Raw genomic sequence first — 25,768 nt, forward strand, 5'->3', positions numbered from 1 at the left:
GTTGGGAGTTCTGGGGGGGAGCTGTTAGGGGGCGAGGGATCGGAGCAGTCAGGGGACAGGGACCAGAGGGGTTTAGATGGGTTGGGAGTTCTGGGGGGAGCTGTCAGGGGGTAGAGAGTGGTTGGATGGGGCGTGGGAGTCCCAAGGGTCTGTGTGGGGGTGGGGGTGTGGATAAGGGTTGGGGCAGTCAGGGGACAAGAGGCAGGGAGGCTTAGGTAGGGGGTGGAGTCCTGGGGGGTAGTTAGGGGCAGGGGTCCCAGGAGGGGGCAGTCAGGGAACAAGGTACGGGGGGAGGGTTGGGAGTTCTGAGGGGGGCGGGAAGTGGGAGGGGCAGGGGCGGGGCTCCTCCCGTCCTCTTTTTTGCTTGCTGAAATATGGTAACCCTAATGTTAGCTAAGTCCTGTTTAAAAGTAGCTTGTCTCGTCATTGAAGAAAAAGCATATCTATTTTAAATAACATCCTCTACCCTAGATGAAGTCCTACATTTCAATCTAGAACACAGCTAGTAAAACACTTATGCCTACTTTATGCAAAACAGGCAAACCACATTGAAACCCGGCAAGCATGAGAAGTGTTTTAAAATGGTTTGGTTAACACTTTGGCAATGAAAATGTGCGCGGGGCCTTACAGACATAGATTTAGAACTGTCTGTTTCTCTTGTTCTGTGCACAGAACTCCAGATGATGTTTAGGGGAATTGCAAGTATGGTGAGAAAATAGTACTGTGTCTTGTCCTTAGTTCAGCTCCTTTTCTTGGGTTTGCCACTTAAGCAGTACGGAGGCATAGGTCCTCCATGCAGATGGCTGTACCCTTTATGAAACATCCAAGATCCATATGAACGACATTCAGATCCATGGACACGGGGCAAGCCCCTTTGCTCTTGACAAAGTGGTATGCAGAAGTCTCTACCAGTTGGATCTCCTGTCCTCTGGGTTGGATTTTTTTCCTCATAGAGGATGACCTTATCCATAAAACAGAGATCCTGATCACTAGTGATGATTAAAAGAATCCCATAGCACTTTTGGCAAAGGTAAAGGAATTAACCCAATGTCCTGGCCAGATTCTAATCTGGGTAATTTATACATTGTATTTACCTAAAACTGCTCTTGCAGTTTCAATTAGATTCTGTATTGTTCATCTCATACCAGCCTAAACTACTTATAGCATTGCTGTGTGATATTGAATAGTTGCTGCATTCTGCCTTTTGTGTGACTGTATCTCAGTAATGGCTAAACCGAATCCTTTGTACAGTATATAACATTTTTTTACATGCACTGGATGTAATTTGAGATGAAAGGTGGATGGCATACAAAACTGAAATATTATGATAAGTTACTGGATTTTTTTAGTTAAATTTAAATTTTGCATGGCAGATATACTTTTGCCACCTGCCCCCTTATTGTGAAGTTGGAACAATGTGAAATTAGAATAACCGCTATATGCTTTGGGCAGAACCCTGTTTATTTAAAATAAAATAATCTTTGAAAATCCTGAGAATTTGTTAATTTAGGACCTGATCCTTCACACCTTTAAACAGATAATCTTGAAACAAGGGAGTTGTTCCACTGACTTTAATGGTGTTACTTTGTGTGTGTGCATATGTGTTTGCACATACATATGTATGCTTTTGCAGGATCATACTTGTAGTCATGTTGAATTGATGTGGACACCGTGGTAAAATTAGGACCTACTCATGCATGGAATTAAGTGGCAGGCTGCAACTTTAAATAAATTTTAACACAAGGAAGAGGCACTACCCACCTATCATCCTCATTGTTCTATACTGGGCATTTAATTGATTCCAGTGCAGAGGTTCCAGGGGTCCTTACCATATAACCTGTAACTGGTGACAGGGTTATAGGGCTCTTTACCATATAACCCATAACGTGGGTTAGGGTCTCCTCAGCCTACCCCCCAGGACTCGCTTCTCTCAGAGTCCTAGCACCTGTCCCCACAAGGAGGAAAGATGGTGCAGCAGGGTGGTGACCTCAGCCCATGAGGTCGACAAGGTCTGACCTTGGCCTGCAAAGGCAAAAAGGTTTCACCCTATCCCATGAGCCCAAGGCCCATCATCAAAATCTCAGGTCTTTTACCTCTGGGAACCGTTCATTTTATTATCTTAATTGCACTGGAAACTGGCCAGAAGTGGTGATGAATAAACAACTCCACCCCAGTACCTCAGGTAAGTAGTAACTGCGTTCTGGCTTAACCCACTGCGGCTTGCAGGTGCCGTGTGGAAGGCAAAAAACGCTGTGGTTCTCTGCCAATTTGGCTCATGGGAGAAGAAATTCTTTCCTGACCCTATAAACAGGTGAACAGCTAGACTCACAGCATTTGTCAGGCTGGGTTCCCATTCCTAGTTCAGGTGGGTTGAGTGGGCTGCTGGAATGGAGCAGAAAGAGGCTCCACATGGAGGGCTAAATCGTGGGAGCTGGGGAATTCTGGCCAATCAGCACCCTCTTTCCCCAGCTGCCCAATGGGTGCCAGAGACTCCCAGGGAAGGAGCCATCCATTGCCCCTTGGCAAGTGTCTCCCTCCCTTGCTGCTGGGACTGTCCCCCCTTTCACCTCCAGTCCCATCAATTTCTCCCACTCGTTGATGTGGGTTGGTGGCATATAGTTTAAAATAGCAATGATGGGGCAGTTACAGGGGAAAAACATGATACAAAAGAAATGAAAAAATACTTTAAATGCCAGAAAATAATCTTGAAATGTGCTCTGTAATAGCTGAAAATAAATACACTTTTACTAGACAGTTCTATATGATGTACAGAAGGAAAGCTGCAGTTCATTTAAAAAAAAAGAATAAAATAGATGACATTGGTAGTTTAAACCAAATATCAGTGGAACACTAAAATTAAGTTATTTCAGGTTACACTGGATATATAATGTGGGGGATGCCGTATATTATAAAACCTAAATCTTACTTATTTTAAATAAATGGTCATAGAACAACTGCTCAATTATATTTTTTGCTAGAATTAATACTGGACCATAACCTGTTTCCTTAGCAACCACATACTAATAAAAGGTGCATTAACAAAGCTGCAGATGTGCATTGATGAATGCATATTAACCAGCAGAATGCATTTGCATAGTATGTGCTCATAGGAACACATGCGTAGTGAAAATTGCTATAAAAACAGCTTACTGAGCATGCCCAGAAGTGGATTTTAAATTCTCAAAGGGCCTGATCCAAAGTTTGACTTCAGTGGGTTTCAGATTAGATCCAGAATTCCTAGGCAAAACTGACACACAAAAGCATTCTCTGAGAGCTTGATACTACAGGAGGGGGTTCAGCCCTTTGCAAGTGCCTACAGCTCCCATTGAAGACAGTGGAAGTTGAAGTATTCAGAAGCTGCTCAGTCCAGGATCAAGCTTAGAGCCAGAGTTCAGTTATAAGTAGGATCATATATCTGACTAAGAGCCAGCCCTAGACACATGTGGGTGTCACATGACACCCCATTGCTTGTGGCATGCTGTCTCTGCCCAAAGCACCAGAGCTGGGAGTTGTGGCAATAAAGTACTTTTTTCTTCTGTTTTAAAAATAAAATTTGGAAGGGATGAAAGTGGCAGTTTCTCAGGAGGAGAGGTTGGAAAGAGGATTGAAGAAACAGGCTGTCACCTCTAGTCACATTTTTGATGAGAAGTCTGAGAATTACCTTGTACTGCTTCTTCAGAACAAAGATGAATATCATGCCAGAGCCTCCATTGACAAAACATAGTCCTGTGACACTTTTTAATGATACATTAATAATCTATTGAATAAAAATGGAAAGATTCCTATTGACTTCAGTGGGTTTTGGATCAAGTCCTATGAGAGATGCTACAGTATGTAACATTAATTAAAAAAAACAACAACAAAAAACGACCTTAAACATGGTGAACATGTTCATAATTCTCAGCAGGCTGTCAAATATATGGCATTTATCATGACTATCATTCACTTTTGTACAGTGTTATTCTTTGATAGAATGAGACCAAACATAAAGATAGGCATAATAATCAAAAGTGTGTGATCTTTAAAGAAAGCAAAGTACTACAGTATATCCTGTTTCTGCATTATTTTAGTTTAACTTGTAGAATTAGAAGGGGTGTATCCATGTTCTGCTCTGTTGATATACAGTTTATAAATTAGCTTAAGATCATGTTTGATATTGGGTCTAACTGTAGCACATTCTAACAGTACATTGACATAGTCTCTCAAACTGTGCCTTTGCAATGTGTGCGCAACAGTGCTGTGGAGATATGAGGCCTCAGCCTACTCCTGAGACTTAGACACCTGAGCAATGTCTATACTTATTTGTTTGCATAAAGCCTGAGTCTTCTCTCACTTGCACCAGTGTAAATCATGAGTAGCTCCACAGAAATCAATATATAAAACTGGTGTAAGGGAGAGGAGATCAGGGCACAGGGCTCAATCCTTATGTCTTTACCTAAGACTGAGGTCAGTGGCTGTTTTGCCTGAGTAAGGACTTCAGGACTGCATTGATGGTTAGGGTGACCAGATAGCAAGTGTGAAAAATCAGGTGGGACAGAGGTGGGTAATAGTTGCCTATATAAGACAAAGCCCCTAATATCGGGATGTCTGGTCACCCCATCCATGGTGCTGACTCCGATTGACTTCTGTATCTGAGAGCAGAATTTGACCCAGAGTCCAGGCCTAAAATACGCTCATCAAGTCTGCAGTATGTCCTGACTATGCAGAGCCTGAGCTGTTACTCTGCAGAACTGAATTTTGCCTGGAAAGAGAAATGTATATTATAGTGATTGGTTTAGAAAAGGAAACTGCTAGTGACCATCACAATCAGTTGGAAAATATGGGGTTTTTTTGTTTCCGCTTTGTTCCACTGGCCATAGTTTAAAAGTGTATAATGTAAATACTAATAGAAATATGACTACTGCATAGAATCATAAGAGGCAAAATACACAATTATCCTTATTATGCATGTTAACATAGATTAAAAGTATCACTTTGTGCAATCTTTTTACATGTAAAATAAATTTGATTTGAGTAAAATTATCAGCTTATTTGTAATTTTAAAGATCATTAGACATAAATTGGCTCAGATATTCAGAGAATGTTTGTTTAATCTGAAATTGGAAAAGGACAGATTAGATTAGACTACTTTTATCTTGCCTTCTGCCAGTTGAATGTGTAACAGAATTCAGTATGACTGTTTTTGTTGAAAGCTGGGCAGATGTATCAATTGCCAAACAAGAACAGGGGGAAAAAAAAAAAGAAAACAAAGAAAACTTTATAACAAAACAAAGATGGAAATAATATTGAAACCATTCAGCAGAGACAGTAAAATGCAAGATCTGCTGTGTTTCTAATAGCAGTACAGCAGGTTGCAGATCTTTTAATTTTTTGTTTAGGAGAAAAATGTGGATTTGTCTCATTTAATAAAGTTGCTTGACTTTCTTTTTCAGGCAGATGAAGAGACAAAGGCTAATTGTTCTGGAATACTGGAATGTTGTCTTTGGTTAGTTTGTAATACCAGAAGTTGAGATAGGAGCACCATTTGCCTAATAAATAGAAGATTGACTCAAACCCCTTTCAATCTTTGAGCCACATTCTGCATTTAAATTTAGAAATTATTCATGGCCTCCTGTTTACTTGTTTCTGAAGGGCCCAAATCAAAATGTTTGATCTGAACTTTCTCAAATACTGGAAGAGTTGAGATCTACTTTCAAATGTTGTGGCTTGGCCCTATCTTAATTAGTTGTATTATATTATCTATATGAACAGTATATTAGTTCTAATAATGTTAGCAAAAGTTGGTAAATTATTCTGTGTTCTATGCCTAAAGCAATATTTTCCACTGTCCCCTGTTAGGCCTTTAAGCTTTTTTAGGATGAACAGGTGCAGACATTAATGTGGTAAAAACAATGTAGGCCTCAGCTGTAGAGAGCTCAGGAGTGGATACACACAGTCTCCAGAGAGTTAACTAGAGATTACTTACAGCATGGCTCATTCTAGGAGAGGAAGGTATAGAGTGCATTGGAGTTATGTTCTGTAATTAGGGTGACCAGACAGCAAGTGTAAAAAATTGGGATGGGGTGGGGAGGGTAATAGGAGCCTATATAAGAAAAAGCACCAAATATCAGGACTATCCCTATAAAATTGGGACATCTGGTCACCCTATCTGTAATGTGTATACTATCATTGAGGTCCATATTTGGAATGCCTCCTTCCTGGATCTGGCAGTAGAGAATCTGTGGAGTCTGAACTACATCATAGGATGGGGGCAATGGCACAAAAGTTGTCTGATGTGGTTTCTCCCTTCCCCTGAGTCATGACTTATGGGGCATTGTGACAGGGTTGGGACTCACCACTGCGGTACCTCCCGCTGGTACGTCTGGGAATTAGCTCTTTCCTCTGCGGGGCGCCCTCTGCCAGTGGTGTCCTGTCCGTCATCTGCTCCCCTGTTGGTATCCGGACCCACGTTGCTCCCCGCTTGGCGGCCCTCCTCTTCAGGACACTGCCCTCCAGCAGTGCCCACTGCTCAGGTCTCACCCCCTTCCATGGGTCTGGTGTTATCAGCAGTCCCCCGTCTGCACCTGTTCTAGTGGTTAACTGCAGCCTCAAAGTCTAGCCCCTTTGTTGCAGGTGCCAGCCACGGCCTGTATCTGGTCACACTCCTCCTCAGCCAGGTGTAGTACAAGGGGGAAGGAGGGGTCCACCGGCTACTCTGGGTCCCGACCCAGGGACCCTCTAGCAGCAGCCTCTCTGCCCTCCTTCTCTCCCCTTGTCAGACTATTGTCCCTGGACTGCTTCCCCTTCGGCCCTGTGCACCTGCTCGGCCCTTTGTAACAAGGCTTGCAGCCTGGGGTTTTCCTTGGCCAAGCTCCCCAGCTCCTTTTGCCCTCCCCAACACTGCTCTGTCCAAGGTGCTACCTTTCTGTTCAGGAGCCAGTCCTCTTCCCTTGCCAGTCAGGGGGAGAGTGCCTCTCCTCCTGCTAGGCAGCTTTTATATAGGGCCTCACTTGGCCCTAATTGGCTGCCTCTGCCCTGCCTTGATTGCCTCCCAACAGGCCTCTGTTGATTGGCTGCCAGCCAGCCTGTTCCAGCCCTTTTCTCAGGGGTTGGGGCTCCCGCCCCACCACAGGCATGCATCTATGCATTATGAAAGGCCGTGATTGGCTAGCAAACACTCTGAATGTACAGGTATGAATAACCACATATAGTTGTACTGCATTCTGTGTATATTGAGCTTATATATTGTTTCCCACTCTGCTTTAAGATTGAAACTGCTCGACTGTATTCGAGTGTTTTGGAACCTTTAGGCCTATGCAGTTTAAAATAGTCTTAAAGTACCACATGGCAAAATTTCCAGATGTGAGATTCTCAGACCTCAGAAGCAAGATTCTCAGATGCATAAAAAAGCATCCAAAATGTACCACTATTTCTCAATATTAGCAGGCATGGGACTGTGGTGTTCTCCTTATAACATATATAATATAAATTTGCAAACTATTTTTTACAGTGTAGTTATACCATTTAAAAGTAATCTACTTCTAAAATACCATGGGACAATATATCAAAAAGATTTGTTCACGCAGTGTTGTATGCAAAGTAATTTCTATGACCAAATAATAGAATTGATGCACACTATACTGGTTGAACCTCTGACTCCTCTGTTCATATGTACAAATACAATCTGTGTATGCAGATTGTGGCTCACATCCTGACATAATTTGCATAGGGTCAGACCTTTCTGCTTGTGCAGCTCCCCACTGAAGTTAATAGAGTTCAATGCAGACTCAAGTGTCCATCCATGCAGATATGATTGCAGGACTGGAGCCTCTTTTATCTCTGCATGTAAATGATTATGCATGCAAATTGCTCATGAGAATTTAAAAGCTTAGTTGAAGCCCCATTGAAAAGATAGTCCTCTGTTGGCTTCTTGTTCATTTGAAATGTATTTTAAATACAAAAAAGGGCTAAAGATCTTGAGACCTTGAGTTTACATATTGAAATCAGCAACTTCAGGTACTTCAGGCACAGCACTAGCATCTGTTGGAGAAGACTTTTTGAAGTTGGTTGAGCTAAAGTTGCTCTAAAAAATAAACTATCAATTTTAAAAAAAAAAACATGCTTTTGTCTAACCCTCAATTATGTTAGCTGTAGACGTATAGGAATATTAAAACTCTCAGGGGAATCAAATTGTCAAGAAGCTATCTGCACTTCTGCCATCAAATTGGGGCATGTGAATATTTATGAATATAAATTAAAATTGACTGGGATTATCAAAGCAAATTGAGGACGTTAGGCGCCTCAATCCCATTAAAATTCAATGAGAATTTGATACCTAACTCCCTTGGGTTTCTTTGAAAATCCCAGCCTACATACACAAATTGCACAGTTAAACAACTAGTTGCACAATTTCCCTTCTCAAATATGATGGAAAGAAAAGCCTTTGTCTATACAAATAATTGTGTCAGCAAAATCCTGTGGCTTTTGAAAACTTGGCTCATTTATACCTGATCAAAAGATGAGCTGATATACGGTGTATATATTTAGATGATGGTTGTCCTGCATGAGGCTTGAATTGGTGGAAGGATATCTGAAGTTATGAAACCCCATTTCTCATTGTTGCAGGTTGAAAAAATAAGAGAAGGCAGAGTATGCTCTTGCTTTTAAGAGACATAACAATTTTTTCCCACCTAATTCAATCTCTGCGCCAGCATTCATTACCATCTGTTTCTGACAGCAGAAGCTCAGTTTGTGGTAAAATAGCTAATTACTAAGGGGAAGGAAGCAGCCCTTTGGTAGGAGTGAGTCCTTGTTTGGAGGAAGTGCCTTGCTTCAGTGAACAGAGAACTTCTACAATGAATCTCTCTGGGTGATCAAAGGGTGCAACTGATGAGCTCCAAAGGGAGCCTTGTTCATTGTTTCTTGGCTGGAACATTGAACTTTTAAGGTTGGTCTTGTGAAGCAAGTGAAAATTGAGGGATGTCATTAGGGACTCCGATAATCCCATAAAAAACATGTTTACTATTGTATATGTATTTTAAGTACATAGCCACAAGGCAGTATGCTGTAATAAGAGCACCGGACCATGAGATACAAAGAAGTTGAGCTAGTCAGATGGACATTAAGCAGTGGTTATCATGCGGAGGGCTCTGATAATATTCCACATGCTGGAAGGGAATTGATACAACAGACCACAGATTTGAATGTTGGTCAACTAACATTCATAGCCCAAGTAGTCCAAAAACTGAAGCTACTAGCCTCTGGAGGATGAAGATCAGGATCTTGCTTATGTTTTTGAAAAATATGTATATACAATAAATCATTTCCTGCTAGCAGCCTGCACTAACAAATTACATTTGTTTAGATTGTGAAACAAAAAGTATCTGTCCAATAGGATCTTGTTCATCTCATACAAAATAACAGCATACTGTCCAGTTAGCCCACTGCAGTAGCCAAAGCAAAACATTCATTCAGAAGAACAGAATAAACAACCGTCCATTCTGATGCAAAGCTCCATTCTCCCCAGGCCTTACAATCCAGAGTGTCTGGGAAAACAGGTTCCTCAGAAAGATCTTTGCATTGAAGTTCAGTAAATACGGATTATTTCAGACTAAAGAGCATTATACCTTGTACAGGAAGAAGATAACCATAACTTTATCTTAGAGCTGAAAGAACATAGCCAACCTAAATTATATGACTTTCTTTCCCCTATCCCTTCTTCATAGTGCTGGTAGTAGCATTGCACTCTTTTCTGAGGCAGTAAGTAGTCTGATGAGACCAAGAATACGGAATAGAATTACAGCTAAGAAAAATAGCCTAATTATATTTTTATGGATGTTATTCTGGATATGCTTAAAACTACGATAACCAATGTGTTCAGACTAGGAAAGGAAGATGGGCTTGGGGCCAGTGTGAAGATCAGAGCTACATTTAGCTAGGACATGAGCATTTTAGGGACCCATCTGGCTCCTCCTCTGTGCAGTGGATCCTGGATGCAGCACTACTTGCATGTTGTGCTGCTCCCTGCTGCCAGCACAAAGGGAGGTTTGGAGGGCGAGATGAGAGCTCTACTGGCCAACCTTTTATGCCCAGAAGGGGCACAATACAGAGAGGGCCTAATGCAACCTGAGGCTGCATTAGTGACCATACAGGAGGGGTGGGGATTCCTTTGCTCCCCAACCTTGTGGAACACACTTGCAACACCCTGTTTAAGGTTTTGAAAACAATTGGATGGTGTGTTTACTCAGTTCAAAGGACTTGGGCTAACATAAATATATTCAAGGAGTACAGTAATAAGTAGGAGAAAAGAAGAGGACAAGGAGCTGATATGAGATCGACCTGCAGCTGACTAGCCACAGAGCAATCTGATTATCAGGAATTATTCTGAAATCTCAGCCAGTCAGAGCACAATGGCTGTTATGCTGCATGGTAGTTGTCACTGTCCATACCGTCTGGAAATCCCTGCACTCAGATTCACTACTGCCCTAGGACCCTATCACCCTTATGCCAACAACAAATATGGCCACCAAAGTTTAGCATTTCATCCAGTGACCTTTTATGCAGTTCCAAAATGTTTCCTCTTTTCTTCCATTTAAAGAATAATTACTTTAGTCTCACTATCTCTGAAATATAGTGGACTGTTTGACAGTTCAGTATAACTTGAGGGTGATTTCTGTTAACACCAGTAATAAACATATTCTAGGCTAATAAACACCTCAGCCTTCAGCCACAGCCTTAATTTAGACCAGGATATAGTTCTAACCCTCTAAACAAGAAGCATCCTCAAATTATCATCAGTGGTTTTCAACCATTTTTCATTTGCAGACTCCTAAAAAATGTTGAAAGGCGTTGTGGATTGCATTGGCAATCTTAGATGTAGTCTGCGGACCCCGAGCAGTCCACAGGTTGAAAATCACTGTTCTATGGTAACGACAATTTTTCATCGATCCCCAGAGGTCTGCGGATCACAGGTTGAAAACCACTGATCTAGATAATTAGAATGCTGTCAAAGATTCTGTTGGATTGAGAGGCTCCATTTCAAGTGTAACAAAAGATTCATTGGAAGTAACTACACTAAAGATGAGAGGTTAGTTTTATTGCACTCTTACATAAACAAGGATCCATAACTTTATTCAATCTGGCAGGCATAGTTTATTCAGACCATTCTTGAAATTGTATACTCCATTATTTCACTAGTTGTAACACAAAAGAATACAGCTTCCTTTGTGTGAATCCAGCTCCACCTTGTGGGCAACACACAGAGAGGGAAACTGTACTAGATTCAGCAGAATCGGGTTAGCATGAGAACCTTTATGGGAAGAATTTTGAAAACTTTACAATTTAAAGTAATTCTAGAGTTTCAGCAAAAACAGATTTTAACCTCTTGGTACCAGAAATATTTCTTGCATTGGAAAATATATTTGAAAAGGTTTTTACACTTTGGATTTTTGAGCAGGCCCACTGAGGTGGCACTTGTACTTTTTGCAGCTATCTAGGACACACTGACAAGACTTTGACTTTATAGGTGAGATGGCAAAGGTATGTCTACACTGCAATAAAACACCCACAGCTGATGTGTTTCAACTGATTTGGGCTGGGGCTGTGGGGCTATAAATTTGCAGTGTAGAGATTCAGGCTTGCGAGGCGGAAGAGTCCCAGAGTTCAGGCTCCAGCCCAACGCTTAACGTCTACACTCCAATTTTATAGCCCTGCAGCCCAAGTCAGCTGCCCCAAGTCAGCTGCAGGCGTTTTATTGTGATAGACATATCCTTAATCTGTATGAGAAAGTGTCACTTGGATAGCTCAGTGGTTTGACCATTGGCCTGCTAAACCCAGGGTTGTAAGTTCAATCCTTGAGGGGGCCACTTAGGGATCTGGGGCAGAATCAGTACTTGGTCCTGCTAGTGAAGGCAGGGGGCTGGACTTGATGACCTTTCAAGGTCCCTTCCAGTTTTAGGAGATAGGATATCTCCATTAATTTATACTAAAGTTGCCTCAGGGACATTGATGATGGGTTTTAGTGATTCTTCCCACCTGCATGGGAAAATTTTACATTGAAACTTCACAACAAGAAGTGAAGGGTGTATTGGAAGTGATGAACCACAAAACGGAGAAAATAGAATCCCCACAATTTAACAGTGAGTGAGAAGCTGTTCACACTCATAACACTGTCAGATCTCTCAGGTATAACATAATATTTTTATATTTAAGTTCCCCTATTATGGCACTCCTGTCTGAATTAAAATGTAGGAAAAAACATTCCAGAAAAGAGATGACTGATAAATATGATTAAGAGCCTATAAATGTTGCTGAGGCTATAAAAGGGAAGTAGTATGCTATGTTTACAGTGGCACGCACAAGAAGCAAGAATCTAAAACAGGAAATGTAAGTGGAATTGTAGAAATAATATATAACTATGTTGACTATAGTCCATTAGGCAATAAACTACAAAGGGAGATTGTTGAATCGCCACCTTTTTTCTTTTAATGAGCTAAGGTGAACAAGAGTTGAGATATAAAATGCTGTAGTTCATATGAGGCATTCTTAAAAATAATTGAATAAGCATTTACAAAATTGTGCATACCCTCCTAAAAAGGGGGTGAATAGAAAGTGCAAAGATAAATACCATAAATACGCCTTTACAGTGTGGTGCAGATAAGTAATAGGCGATACCAGCACCTCTTTCAAAGTTTTGCTTTTAATAAGGAAAGGTAGAAATGTAGTAAGAAAATGAAAAAAGAATAGTTCTGACCATTTCGTCAAGAATGTTGTAGTTTATTGTTTTGGATAGTGATATTCAACTGTAACTTCTCTGTTTTGTTCACTGATTCCCACCCTGCTTCTACTCCAGGCTTCAGACATGGGTTACAAGATCTTCAGTGAAACACAACAAAGAGTATTTGAGCATCTGGTGCTTACTTGGCAGTGGTTTCCAAAAGTTTAACAGAGGGAGAGATGAACTAATTCATTAAATCATAACATTTTTCTTCAGTAACAGATATTTTGGTATGCATTTTTATCTGCCATTGGCAGGCCTGGCGGACACCCTTTGATTTGCTTGTATGAGAACATAATGGCCACACTAGGTGAGACCAATGGTCTGTCTATCCCAGTGTCCTGTCTTCTGACAGTAGCTAATACCAGATGCTTCAGAGGGAATGAACAGAACAAGGCAATTATCTAGTGATCCATCCCCTGTCATCCACTCCCAGCTTCTGGCAATTAAAGGCTTAGGACATCCAGAGAATGGGGTTGCATTCCTGATCATCTTGGCTAATAGCCATTGAAGATTTGTCCTCCATGAACTTATCTAATTATTTTTTGAACCCAGTTATACTTTTGGCCTTCACAACATCTCCTGGCAATGAGTTCTACAGGTTGACTGTGTGTCATGTGAAGTAATACTTACTTTTGTTTGCTTTAAACTTGCTGCCTATTAATTTCATTGGGTGATCCCTAGTTCTTGTGTTATGTGAAGGACTAAATAAAGCTTCCTTATTCACTTCCTTTACACCATTCATGATTTTGTGGACCTTTATTGTATCCCCCCTTAGACACATTTTCCAAGCTGAAAAGTCCCAGTGTTTTTAATTTTTCCTCATATGGAAGCTGTTCCATACCCCTAATCATTTTTGTTGCCCTTCTGTGTACCTTTTCCTATTCTAATGTATCTTTATTTGAGAAGGGACAACCAGAACTACAGGCAAGATTCAAGCTGTGGGTGTACCATGGATTTATATAGAAGCATTGTGATGTTTTCTGTCTTGTTATCTGTCCCTTTCTGATTGGTTCCTAACATTCTGCTGGCTTGTTTGACTGCTGCTGCATATTGAGCAGAGGCTTTCAGAGAACTATCCACGATGATTCCAAGATATTTCTTGAGTGGTAACAGCTAATTTAGACTCCATCATTTTGTATGTATAGTTGGGATTATGTTTTCCAGTGCGCGTTACTTTGCATTTGTAAACACTGAATTTTATCTGCCATTTTGTTACCCGGTTTTGTGAGAACCCTTTGTAACTCTTTGTAGTGTGCTTTGGACTTAACTATCTGGAGTAATATTGTGTCCATAGGCACCGACTCCGTGGGTGCTCCGGGGCTGGAGCACCCAAGGGGAAAAATTAGTGGGTGCTCTGCACCCACCGGCAGCCACGCTCCCCACCCTGCCTCACCTCCACCTCTGCCTCCTCCCCTGAGAGCGCTGCGTCCCTGCTCCTCCACCTACGTCCCAGCGCTTGCTGCCACCAAACAGTTGTAGCAAGCTCTGGGAGGGAGGGGGGAGGAGTGGGAAAGTGGTGCGCTCAGGGGAGGAGGCAGGGAAGAGGCGGGGCTGGGGTGGGGTTTTGGGGAAGGAGTTGGAATAGGGGCAGGGAGGGAGCGGAGTTGGGGCGGGGACTTTGGGGAAGGGGTTGGAATGGGGGCGGGAGGGGGCAAGGCAGGGGTGGAGGCGGGGCGGGGCCGGGGGCAGAGGGGGTCGAGCACCCACTGGTGCCAGTAGAAGTCAGCACCTATGATTGTATCATCTGCAAATTGTGCCACTTCACAGTTTATCCCTTTTTACAGAACATTTATGAATATGTTGAACAGCACTGGTCCCAGTACGGATCCCTTGGAGACACCGCTATTTATCTCTCTCCATTCTAAAAACTGACCATTTATTTCTATCCTTTGTTTACTGTCTTTTAACCAGTCACTGATCCATGAGATGACCTTCTCTCTTATCCCATGACTGCTTACTTTGCTTAAGAGCCTTTGTTGAGGGACTTTGTCAAAGGCTTTCTGAAAGCTCAAGTACACTATATCAACTGGATCACTCTTGTCCACGTGCTTGTTGACCACCCTCCCCCCATCCAAGAATTCTAATAAATTGGTGAAGCATGATTTCCCCTTACACAAGCCGTGTTGGCCCTTCCCCAACAAATCGTGTTCATTTGTGTGTCTGGTAATTCTGTTCTTTACTGTAGTTTCAACCAATTTGCCTGATGCTGAAATTAAGTTTACTGGCCTGTAATCCCAGGATTGCCTCTGAAGCCTTTTTAAAAAATTGGTGTCACATTAGCTATTCTACAGTCATCTTGTATGGAAGCTGATTTAAGTGATAGGTTACATTCCACAGTTAGTAGTTTTGCATTTTCATATTTGAATTCCTTCAGAACTCTTGGGTGAATATCACTGGTCCTGGGGACTTATTACTGTTTATCTGTTTATTCCAAACTCACCTCTCCTAGCATCTCAATCTGGGACACTTTCTCAGGTTTGTCACCAAAAAGGAATGGCTCAAATGTAGGACTCTCCCTTACATCCTTTGTAGTGAAGACCAATGCAAAGAATACATTTTGCTTCTCCACAATAGCCTGGTCTTCTTAGAGTGTTCCTTTTTTGGTCTGTTTAATTATATTTCTACACTTGACTTGCCAGAGTTTATGCACCTTTCTATTTTCCTCAGTAGGATTTGACTTCCAGTTTTTAAAGAATGCCTTTTTGCCTCTAACCACTTTTTTCACTCTATAGCTTAGCTATTTTTTTGGCCCTCTTACTACAGTTTTTAGTTTGGGGTATACATTTAATTTGAGCCTCTATTACAGTGTTTTTAAAAGTTTCCATGCAGCTTGCAGGCATTTTGCTCTTGTAATTACCTTTTAATTTTTGTTTTTTAACTAGCTTCCTCATATTTGTGGTGTTCTCCTTTCTGAAATTAAATGCTACTGTGGTGGGCTTCTTTGATATTTTCCCTTCCACAAGAATATTAAATTTAATATCATTATGGTCGCTATTACTGAGCAGTTTAGATATATTCCCTCTTGGACAAGATTCTGTGCTCCACTTAAGACTAAATCAAGAATTGCCTCTCACCTTGTAGGTTCCAGGACTAGCTGCTCCAAGAAGCAATCATTAATGGGGTCTAAAAACTTTATCTCAGCATCCCATCCGGAGATGATATGTACACAGTCAAAATGGGGATAGTTGAATTCCCTGTTATTATTGAGTTTTCTATTATAGGCTTTCTAATCTCCCTGAACATTTCACAATCAACATCACCATCCTGGTCAGATAGTTGGTAGTATATTCTTACTGCTGTACTATTATTATTCCATCATAGAATTTCTATCCATAGAGATTCTATGGTATAGTTTGATTTATTTAAAATTTTTACTATATTTGACTCTATGCTTTCTTTCGCATCTAGTGCCACTCCCTCACCAGCACATCCTATTCTGTCATTCTTATATATTTTATATGCTGGTATTACCATGTTCCATGGATTATCATCATTCCACCAAGTTTCTGTGATACCTATTATATCAGTATCCACATTTTAATATCGGCACTCAAGTTCACCCATTTTAGTATTTAGAGTTCTAGCATTTATTTACAAGCACTTATAAAATGTGTCACTTTTTAGTTGTCTGCCTTCATGTGATGTAATTGAATGGGACTCTTTTTCTTTTGACGTTTCTCTTCAGTTCCTACTTGTACTTTATCAACTTGTATCCTCTCCTCTTTATTAGGATATAGAGAAAGTTCAAAATGATGACGGGTCACCAATAGCTTCTTCACTTTACAACCAGTCCACATCTTCAAACACATACACCCATAAGGTGCATGTGGTGTGGTATGTTATTATATAATTATCTATACTTCCCTGAAGTATGATTAGTCAGATTTGTACTTATATTTCACAATTTTCAGTCTTTCTATTTATCTTTAATATTGAGATTATTTATAGTGATGGTCACCGTTTCCAGGTAAAAGTATCAGCCTGGACTGATCTTCATTTGCTGCCAAAATTGGCAACCCAATAATTTTTGTCTTATTGAACATTGTGCTTAAGGTCCTTGATGTGTGAGAAATGTTTATGAAACTGTGTCAACAGCTTTACTCCTCTGTAGAGGATAGGGTAATAACTTCCTACATGCAATGGCACCTGCGACCATACACACGTTACACTCAGTGCGTACCACTGGCAGTTGAGAAGGAGCAGCACTGGCTGCCCCACTGCCCACTCAGATTTGGCCTCACTTAACCTCTGTCATGATGGGACGGCTGTGGGGCCAAAACTGAGTGAATGGCATTGGGACCTGGTACATTGTGGCCACCGTACCACTCAGGCTTGGCTGGAATAATAGAAATGGGATTATATTTAAGAGTACAAAGTGCATTGTCTTGCACTGAGGAACTAATAAAAATTTCTGCTATAAACTGGAGTTATTATGTTGGAAATGATGGAGGAGGAAGACCAGGGTGTATTCGTCAATCACAGGATGACTATGAGCCAACAATGTAATGCAGATGTAAGAAAGTCAAATGCAATCTTAGGTGTATCAAGCAGGGTATTTCTAGTAGAGATAGGGAAGTACTAATGCCATTGTAGAAGGCATTGATCAGACCTCATCTGGAATGCTGTGCACAGTTCCAGTCGCTCATGTTGAAGAAAGATTAATTCAGACTGGAACAGGTGCCAAAAAGGGCTACCAGGATGATCAGGGAATGAAGAGCCTATTTTATGAGAGGAGACTAGAGAGCTTGGCTGAGAACAGATATTGCTCTATAAATACATCAAGCAGATAAACACCAGGGAGGGAGAAGAGCTATTTAATCTAATCTAAAGGACAGTCTGGCACAACAAATGGGTATAAACTGGCCATGTATAAATTTAGGCTGGAAACTAGAAGAAAGTTTCTAATGATCAGAGGAGTGAGGTTCTGGAATAGCCTCCCAATAGAAATAGTGGAGGTGAACAACCTAACTACAGTAGAACCTCAGAGTTACGAACACCAGAGTTACGAACTGACTGGTCCACCACACACGTAATTTGGAACCGAAGTACATCAGACAACAGCGGGGTGGAGGGGGGAGGCAAATACAGTACAGTACTGTGTTATATGTAAACTACTAAAAAAGTAAAGGGAAAGTTTAAAAAAAGATTGACAAAGAAACTGTTTCTGTGCTTGTTTCATTTAAATTAAGATGGTTGAAAACAGCATTTTTCTTATGCATAGTTAAGTTCCAAAGCTATATTAAGTCAATGTTCATTGTAAACTTTTGAAAGAACAACCATAACATTTTGTTTAACTATGATCATTTCAGAACAACCTCCATTCTGACATCAGGAATCATAACATTCAAAAACCAGTAGGAGAACACTTCAATCTCTCTGATCACTCAGTAAGGGATCGGCGGGTAGCAATCGATCTATCGGGGATCAATTTATCACGTGTAGTGTAGACACGATAAATCGATCCCCGATCACTGTTCCATCTCCTCCCACTCGCTTCTTCCTGCCCCTGCTCCTTCCACTGCACCCAGTGCCTCCTGAACCGCTGATCCGCGGGAGGCGCTGGGAGAGAGAGGGTGGAGCTGATCAGCAGGGCCCGTAGGTGTATGGGAGGGTTAGGGAGGAAGGGAAGGAGCTGATCTGCAGTGTTGCCAGTGGGTGCTGAGCACCCACGGAGTCAGCGCCTATGCAGGCAAACTCTTTTGGAATTGTACCAGCCAAAACAAAAGAAAGCAAAAAGTATTATATGTGAAAAACAGCTTGCTCCATATTGGAGTTTTTTCATGTAGTTTTTCAGATGGTGTAGAGTATAGTACAAGATTAATACCCAAATAACAAATCATAACTTCTGCTTTCTCCAAAGAAGCTATGCAAAAAGGTATTGTACTAAGCAGAGTGCAACATCCATGATTCAGAGACTACAAAGGCTTGTAATCTGTGTGCATGCAGGTACAAGTCTAAATCACAAGTATTTTCCCCTAAAGATGGTATGCTGAAGTAACTGGCTGAAGAATCAGCCAATCTTTCTATTATGAACATTTCAGTTCACTTATTATGGGCTTTGTGTATAAATTAATTTTAGTGTAGAAATAGCCATCTGATGTACTTAGCAACAGTGTCAGATGATCTGTCCTTTCAGATTAACACTAACTATGCTATTACAAAGAATGATTTTAAAAAAATACTGGCAAGCTTCTCTTGCCTTGGTCACTGGGAGGTAGAGTTGACAGTATTTTTTTTCTTACACAGAAAGTAATTCAATAGCTTCTTTTGTGAGATCTTATTTTTGACATCTAATGCTTGTGTTTCTAATACCATATCACATAAGCAAGTCTGATGTATTGTCAGCCACTGTCTATGAAAAAATAATTGTTAATACAGTATCTCTATGGGATTGTGGCTGCTTGGCTGAAGAAACATATTTTTATCAGTACTCTTTATGTAGAAGATAGTCTCATGTACTAGAAACTAATTATGTCTGGGTTTTCAGATAGTGGACCAAAAGAGATAGCAGTCTTAAACTAAAATAAATTTCAGGTCAGTATTCTAATTAAAGTGAATTAACGTTTAATATCTCTTATTATAACCTATGCAAATTTAATGAAAAAAACTACATAATGCAACATCATTTAAAAAGTATATGCATGATGGTGTGATTTAGATTCTCAGCTTGTACAAGTGAGCATCTCACCGTTGACTTCCATCTTTCACCAGCTGAGGATCTGGGCCAGCCACAATCAATTTGACTTTCTTAGGGCACTGTTGCTCAATACCCTGCTTATGTGCATATGTAGTATTTTATCTCACAGTACATACTACTGAATTCATTTCTGTAACTTTGATTCATTACATACAGACACTCCCCAACTTACACAAGCGTTCCGTTCCGGAACGCCTTGCGTAACTCGAATTTTGCGAAAGTTGGAAACGTATCTCCAACCATTGCGCAAAAAAACCCCCCAAAACCCCAAACTCCTATATCTAGCTTACAGAACTTTTTCCGTAAACTCGGATTTGCGTATGTCGGGTTTACGTAACTCGGGGAGCGTCTGTATATTATTTGCTATGTGAACCATAACTTTGAATTTCTTGTGTTCTGTGCATTTTAAATTCTCAACTATGCACAACTTTTGTGCATCGAATAGCTAAAAGTTCCCTATTACAAACAGGAGCCCCGAGCCAGATTGTAAAAATAAGTGATTTTATTCTCAAGTTCCACTTGTGATACCTAAATAAGACGTCTCTCTCAATATATTGTGCATGTTGTCATAATATGGATTGTATTTCTTATCTGCTTTGATTAGCAGTGAAGTAATTAAAGTTCCCTTTTTTAAATTGTCATTAGAGTTCAGAGCTAACGCTGCAGTGAGAGGAATGAGGTAATTCACACCTCTTTCAGAACTTTTGTTTTAGGCTGGCCATAGATTCCAGAAGACATCACTCTATTGATATATATTTGATTTTTGGAGATAATCTTTGTGATGATAGGGCTAGTGGCTTAAATTTTTTAAACTGAAAGCTTACATTTAGCACACAAGTTGCTGCAGAAAACAGTACTGGCTCACCCACCACATAGTGGTATAATTTGACCCTGATTTCAAATCATAAAAGTGTCCATATTTAGTCATTCTCTTTTGGATCCATTGTAGTTTAAACTAATGAAGTGTCATAAATTAGTAGCAGGGCTGGCCTTACCATGAGGCGAACTGAGGCGGCCACCTCAGGTGCCAGACTGTGGTGGGGCACCACTAGGACCCAGAGTGTAGAACAGTGGTTCCCTAACTGGGGTTCGTGAACTCCTGGGGGTTCATGAAACGTTACAAGGGTTCTCAGGAAAAAATTCCCTAATGGCAGAAAGAGCTGTGGCTAAGGTCTCCAGGCAGCACGGGGCCAGCAGCCTGGAGCCCCTAGACTTCCAACAGCTAAGCAGATCAAAGCAAGCATATCTATCACACTAAGGAGATTTAAACTTCAAGACTCCTTATAAGAAATGGAAAGGGAGGTGGATATTTTTTGATGATTTTTAAATTAAATAGGCAGCTAGTATTGTTTTTAAAATTATTATGAAGAACAAGTTTAAGCTTTGTTGTAATGTGCGTTGCTTGCCTGGACTGCTCAAGACCTGAATGCTTGTGTAGGAGGAACTCTTTGAGTTGGCTTCTTAAATACCTTCATGCTGTGTCACATCTGATACTCCTTGATGAAACATAGGAGCCTTGTCTTAGAATAGGCTTATTCAAAGTGATACAAGCTACGAAAGTGAGATCTTGGAAGAGTGTTGCCGTTTTCATAATGTAATAAAAATACTGTTATGATAAATAGTAATTAATAATCAATAGTGAGTAATAAGCATGTCATAAAAACAAATTTTATATTTCCAAGATCACTGCTTTTATAATTTATACTCAGGTAAAGGAGAAAATCCCTGGAAATATTCATTTTTAGGAGGGGGTTCGCGAGACTTGACATTTTAGTTAAAGGGGTTCTCAGGTTGTTAAAGTTTGGGAACCACTGATGTAGAAAATTGTGTCTCTGCTCTAGATGCACAGAGATGGTGGAGTGTTGTGCTGGAGGAAGGAGAGCACAAGAGACATAACAGGCAGGAGAAAAAGTGAGAGGGAATAACAGAAAGCAGCAGGAGCTGCAGGGAGAGAGAGGAGGAGGAGCCTTGTATGTACCTCTCTACCACCCCCAGAAGCCTGGACTGATTAACACCAGCTTCTCAGGGAGCTTCCTATTTCCTGCTGCTTCCCTGAACCCACTTGAGGAGAACAGGCAGTCAACTGAAGTAGTAGGAGCCAGTTAGGCCCTTAAGATGCTGATATCTTCCCTCACTCAGGCCCTGCTACCAGCCTGCTTATTTGTCCCCTTCAATTGAGTGTTGAGAGCCACTATAGCTGGCACAGAACAGCAGTCATGAGTGAAAGAAGAAAACACCCCGCTGGGGCAGCATTCAGAAAAAGAAAGAAAGCAAAGGAAGCTTTTCTATCTAAGCAGGAAGGAGCTCTCCTGAGATACATAGACACAAAAGTTCACGGTGAGCCTTTGGCCCCAGTGAGGATGTGAGTGGTGAGGAAATGTCTGATCTTCCAGTTAGTCAGAGTGCAGGTGACCTGGCAGCTACTGCAGCATCCATATCTCCATCTCAAATGGATGTAACCATGCACATTCCTGAAGAAAAGTGTAGATAAGAGAAGAGTGTGGTGGAGGCGCAAGAAACAGCTGCTGCTGAGTTTAGTTCCTTAAATCTAGATGATCCAGGACTGTGGACCCACTTGAGCAGTAGCCTGAGGGACTTCCTTGTACTGCATGGGCCACAGCAAGTGAAAAACTTCATGTTCCCCAAAGACAATGAAAATAGAAGGTTCCATCCAACACATTACTGGCGTGAAATCTCCAATGGTGATAAAGTGGAGAGGCCATGGCTTATATACTCAAAAACCCAGAATGCTGCATACTGTTTTTGTTGCAAACTCTTCCAGTCTAATGTTCCAGCCACATTGGGTTCTACAGGAACAAAGGATTGGAAGAATCAGGCTAGAAATCTAGCATGCCATGAGAAGGCAGCAAATCACCAGAGAGCATTCCATAGGTGGAAAGAGCTTGAGATGAGACTAAGGTTAAAGGCCACCATAGATGATCTGCATCAAGAGAAGATTGCATCAGAGTCTCTTTACTGGCAAAATGTTCTGAAAAGGCTCATTGCCATTGTGAGAATGCTTGCTACCCAAAACCTAGCACTGCGTGGCACTTCAGATCAGCTATATGTGCCAAACAATGGAAACGTCCTTAAAATTGTGGAGCTGATGGCTGAGTTTGATGCTATACTCCAGAAGCATCTAAGAAGAGTCACCACCAAAGAAATGTACATATACCACTACCTTGGAAAAAACAATTCAAAATGAGATCATACAGTTACTGGCAACAAAAGTCAAAAAAGAAGATTGTGGCAGATCTGAAGTCAGCAAGATATTACTCTGTAATTCTGGACTGCACACCTGACATCAGCCATACGGAACAAATGACTTTAATGGTGCGTTTTGTAACAACAACAGAACCTAGTGAAAATGTCCCTGCAATGGTTACTGTCAGAGAGCATTTTCTAGAATTTATTGGCATTGATGATACTACAGGAGTTGGTATGACAAATGTGCTTCTTAAAAACTGGAAGATATGGGAATTGCGATAGCTGACATGAGTGGTCAGGGCTACGATAATGGTGCCAACATGAGAGGAAAGAACAGAGAAGTGCAGACATGGATCCGAGAGTTAAACCCTCAAGCTTTTTTTGTCCCATGCAGTTCTCATTCATTGAACTTGGCGGTCAGTGATGCAGCATCAGCTTCTAGTGAGGCTGCTGAATTTTTTAATGTAATTCAAAGCATCTATGTATTTTTCTCTGCATCAACTCATTGATGGCAAATTTTGAAGCAACATCTGGGAACATTCTCTCTGACACTGAAACCACTGAGTGCCACACGATGGGAAAGTCAAGTGGAGGCTATAAAGCCTATCAAACACCAAATTGGGAAGATAGATGATGCCATAGTTGCCATTATGGAGGATAATGCTATGACAGGAACTGTTCGTAGGGGAACATTGGCAGAGGAAAATGGAATCATCAGAAACATACATAACTTCAAATTTCTGTGTGGCTTAGTGTTGTGGCATGACATACTGTTTGAAATAAATGTTGTAAGCAAGAGACTCCAAGGTGTTGACTTCGATATATCTGGATCAATGGAACAACTGGACAAAGCAAAGTCATACCTACAGTCTTACCGGTCAGATGAGGGATTTCAAAACGTTCTGAAGAGTGCACAGAAGTTGGCAGAGGAACTTCACACTGAAGCTATTTTCCCACCCATTCAAGAATACAAGAGTCCTCGAAGAAGACATTATTTTGATTATGAGGCACGGGATAATCCCATAAGAGACCCAAACAACAATTCAAAGTTGAATTCTTTAACCAGGTGCTAGATTGTGCAATATAGTCAGTTGAACGTTTCCTGCAGCTCAAGAAACACAGCAGTGTATTTGGGATGTTGTATGATATTCCAAAACTCCTCACTATACCTGAAGAAGACCTACATCAGAAATGCAGGGCACTAGAGACAGTATTGACACATGATGACATGTGCGATATTGATGCGAGTGATTTAGGTGATGAACTGAAAGCCCTTTCAAGATACATTTCAGCAGGATCAACTCCAAAGGCTGTTCTGGAATATATGTGCACAAATAAGATGACCACCCTCTTTCGAAATGCTTTTGTTGCTCTGCGCATACTTCTAAAACTTCCTGTAACAGTTGCCAGTGAAGAACGCAGCTTCTCCAAGCTGAAGTTAATAAAAACATATCTGTGCTCCACAATGACACAGGAGACGCTGGTCGGCCTTGCAACCATCTCAATAGAGCATGAGTTGGCCCAGACTGTGGACCTGCAGGAAGCAGTTCAAATCTTTGCAACCAAGGCACGGAAAGCACCACTTTGATTATTCAAACAGATAAAAATGCCAGTGTTTATTATGCAGACAAGAAAAGTTACATTTGCTGTTCAGGCGTTTCAAAGTTAAGTGTTACTTAAAATTTTTGAACAAGGCATTTTAAGTTGTTAGTTCTCCTTTATTGGGGTAGGTAGCAGAGCAGTACCATGAGAGGAGTATAACAGGAAGAAGGCAGAATTGAGACCTTTCAAAATTTTGGCCCAAGCGAGGTGGTATGGGGGCATCATTTGATTTCCCTGCCTCAGGTGCCAAAATGTTGTGGGCCAGCCCTGATTAGTAGTCTTGCAGATCTTTGGTTCTGGTGATTGCTAACTGAATATGGAACTGTTACTTCTTACTCTGATGACTTGAAAGCAGAGCTCAAAGTAGGAAGAAAAAAGAAGGGGATTCATGTTATGCTGCAGAACAGGTCTAAATTTGAACAGAACCCAGTATTTGGTAAAAATCAGAGAGATTTCTGCAGCATATATTCAGTCAATTCCACCCATTAACTGTTTTCTCTTTTCCTTATTTTATTTCCATTAATATACTGTTTCATTCTGAGAATCTTGGCATCCTTCCTTCTTATTGAAGTGAAATATAAGAAATTTTATACAATAGTGCCTTGCTAGTCTGAACACTTTGTAATCCTCAATAAAATAAAATGGAGGCATTTTAATATCACTCAGCAAACATTAAACAGCAGAGTATTGCAATGAACTCTCATTATTGGTATAATTAAAAAAAAAGTCAAGCATAGTTATTAGGATACTGTGAACTGCTATTACAAAAAAACCCAAAATGACAAAATAAACAAAATACATTTTGTTATCATTACCCTGGATTTTTGTTATTATTGTATTTTTAATTCACAAAATTCAGTAATTCACAATGAAACTATTATTAATGAGGTTCTATCTAATAAAGCCCAATGACTAATTTAAATATTAATTTTAATGAATTATATAAAAGAATTCTTATATAAAAGAACATCCGTTGATGTTAAAATCATGATTTATGTGTTTTATCATTTGGTTTTTAAAACAGTATTTTGTCATTGGAGCTTTTTAATTTTTGGAACCTCTAATTTTTCTATAATGGGATCAAATGTTAAATGTGATTATCTGATAAACACAGTCCTGGAGCTCTAAGTCCTCTGTTATCCATGGAACAGATACAATATGGGTAGCAGCAGTTCAAGTTTCCTCACACGGCCACATCAATATGTCTCAACCCTGACCTTGGAGGGACCATCTCTAGGGTTGAGTTCCGTTTCTTTGTTCATTCAGGCTAAACTTCATCACTTGCACCTCTGGCCATTCAGAAGGCTGGAGGCTCTGATTTTAAATACTGGATATCAGCCAGATTGCAGATATAAAGAATTGATCTGGCTATTGAGGAACAAGAGAGATGCTTGTTCTCCTGTCCCTGCTACTGAGGAGCTGCCAGAGCTCCTCCATCCCTAATCTATTTGTAAATATTATTTAAAGATTTGTGTAGACCTTGAATGAAACATTATGACAGAACA

The 25,768-nt window shown here is 40.7% G+C and overlaps 1 protein-coding gene across 2 annotated transcripts in view; it reads left to right on the forward strand.

Annotated features, from left to right (window-relative positions):
• ZBTB38 (zinc finger and BTB domain containing 38) overlaps window positions 1–25,768 on the forward strand; it is a 40,089-nt gene that overhangs the window by 5,658 nt on the left and 8,663 nt on the right. The window lies entirely within an intron of this gene.

The sequence above is a fragment of the Trachemys scripta genome, chromosome 9, assembly GCF_013100865.1.
Source record: "Trachemys scripta elegans isolate TJP31775 chromosome 9, CAS_Tse_1.0, whole genome shotgun sequence".
In the NCBI taxonomy this organism is placed as follows: domain Eukaryota; kingdom Metazoa; phylum Chordata; order Testudines; family Emydidae; genus Trachemys; species Trachemys scripta.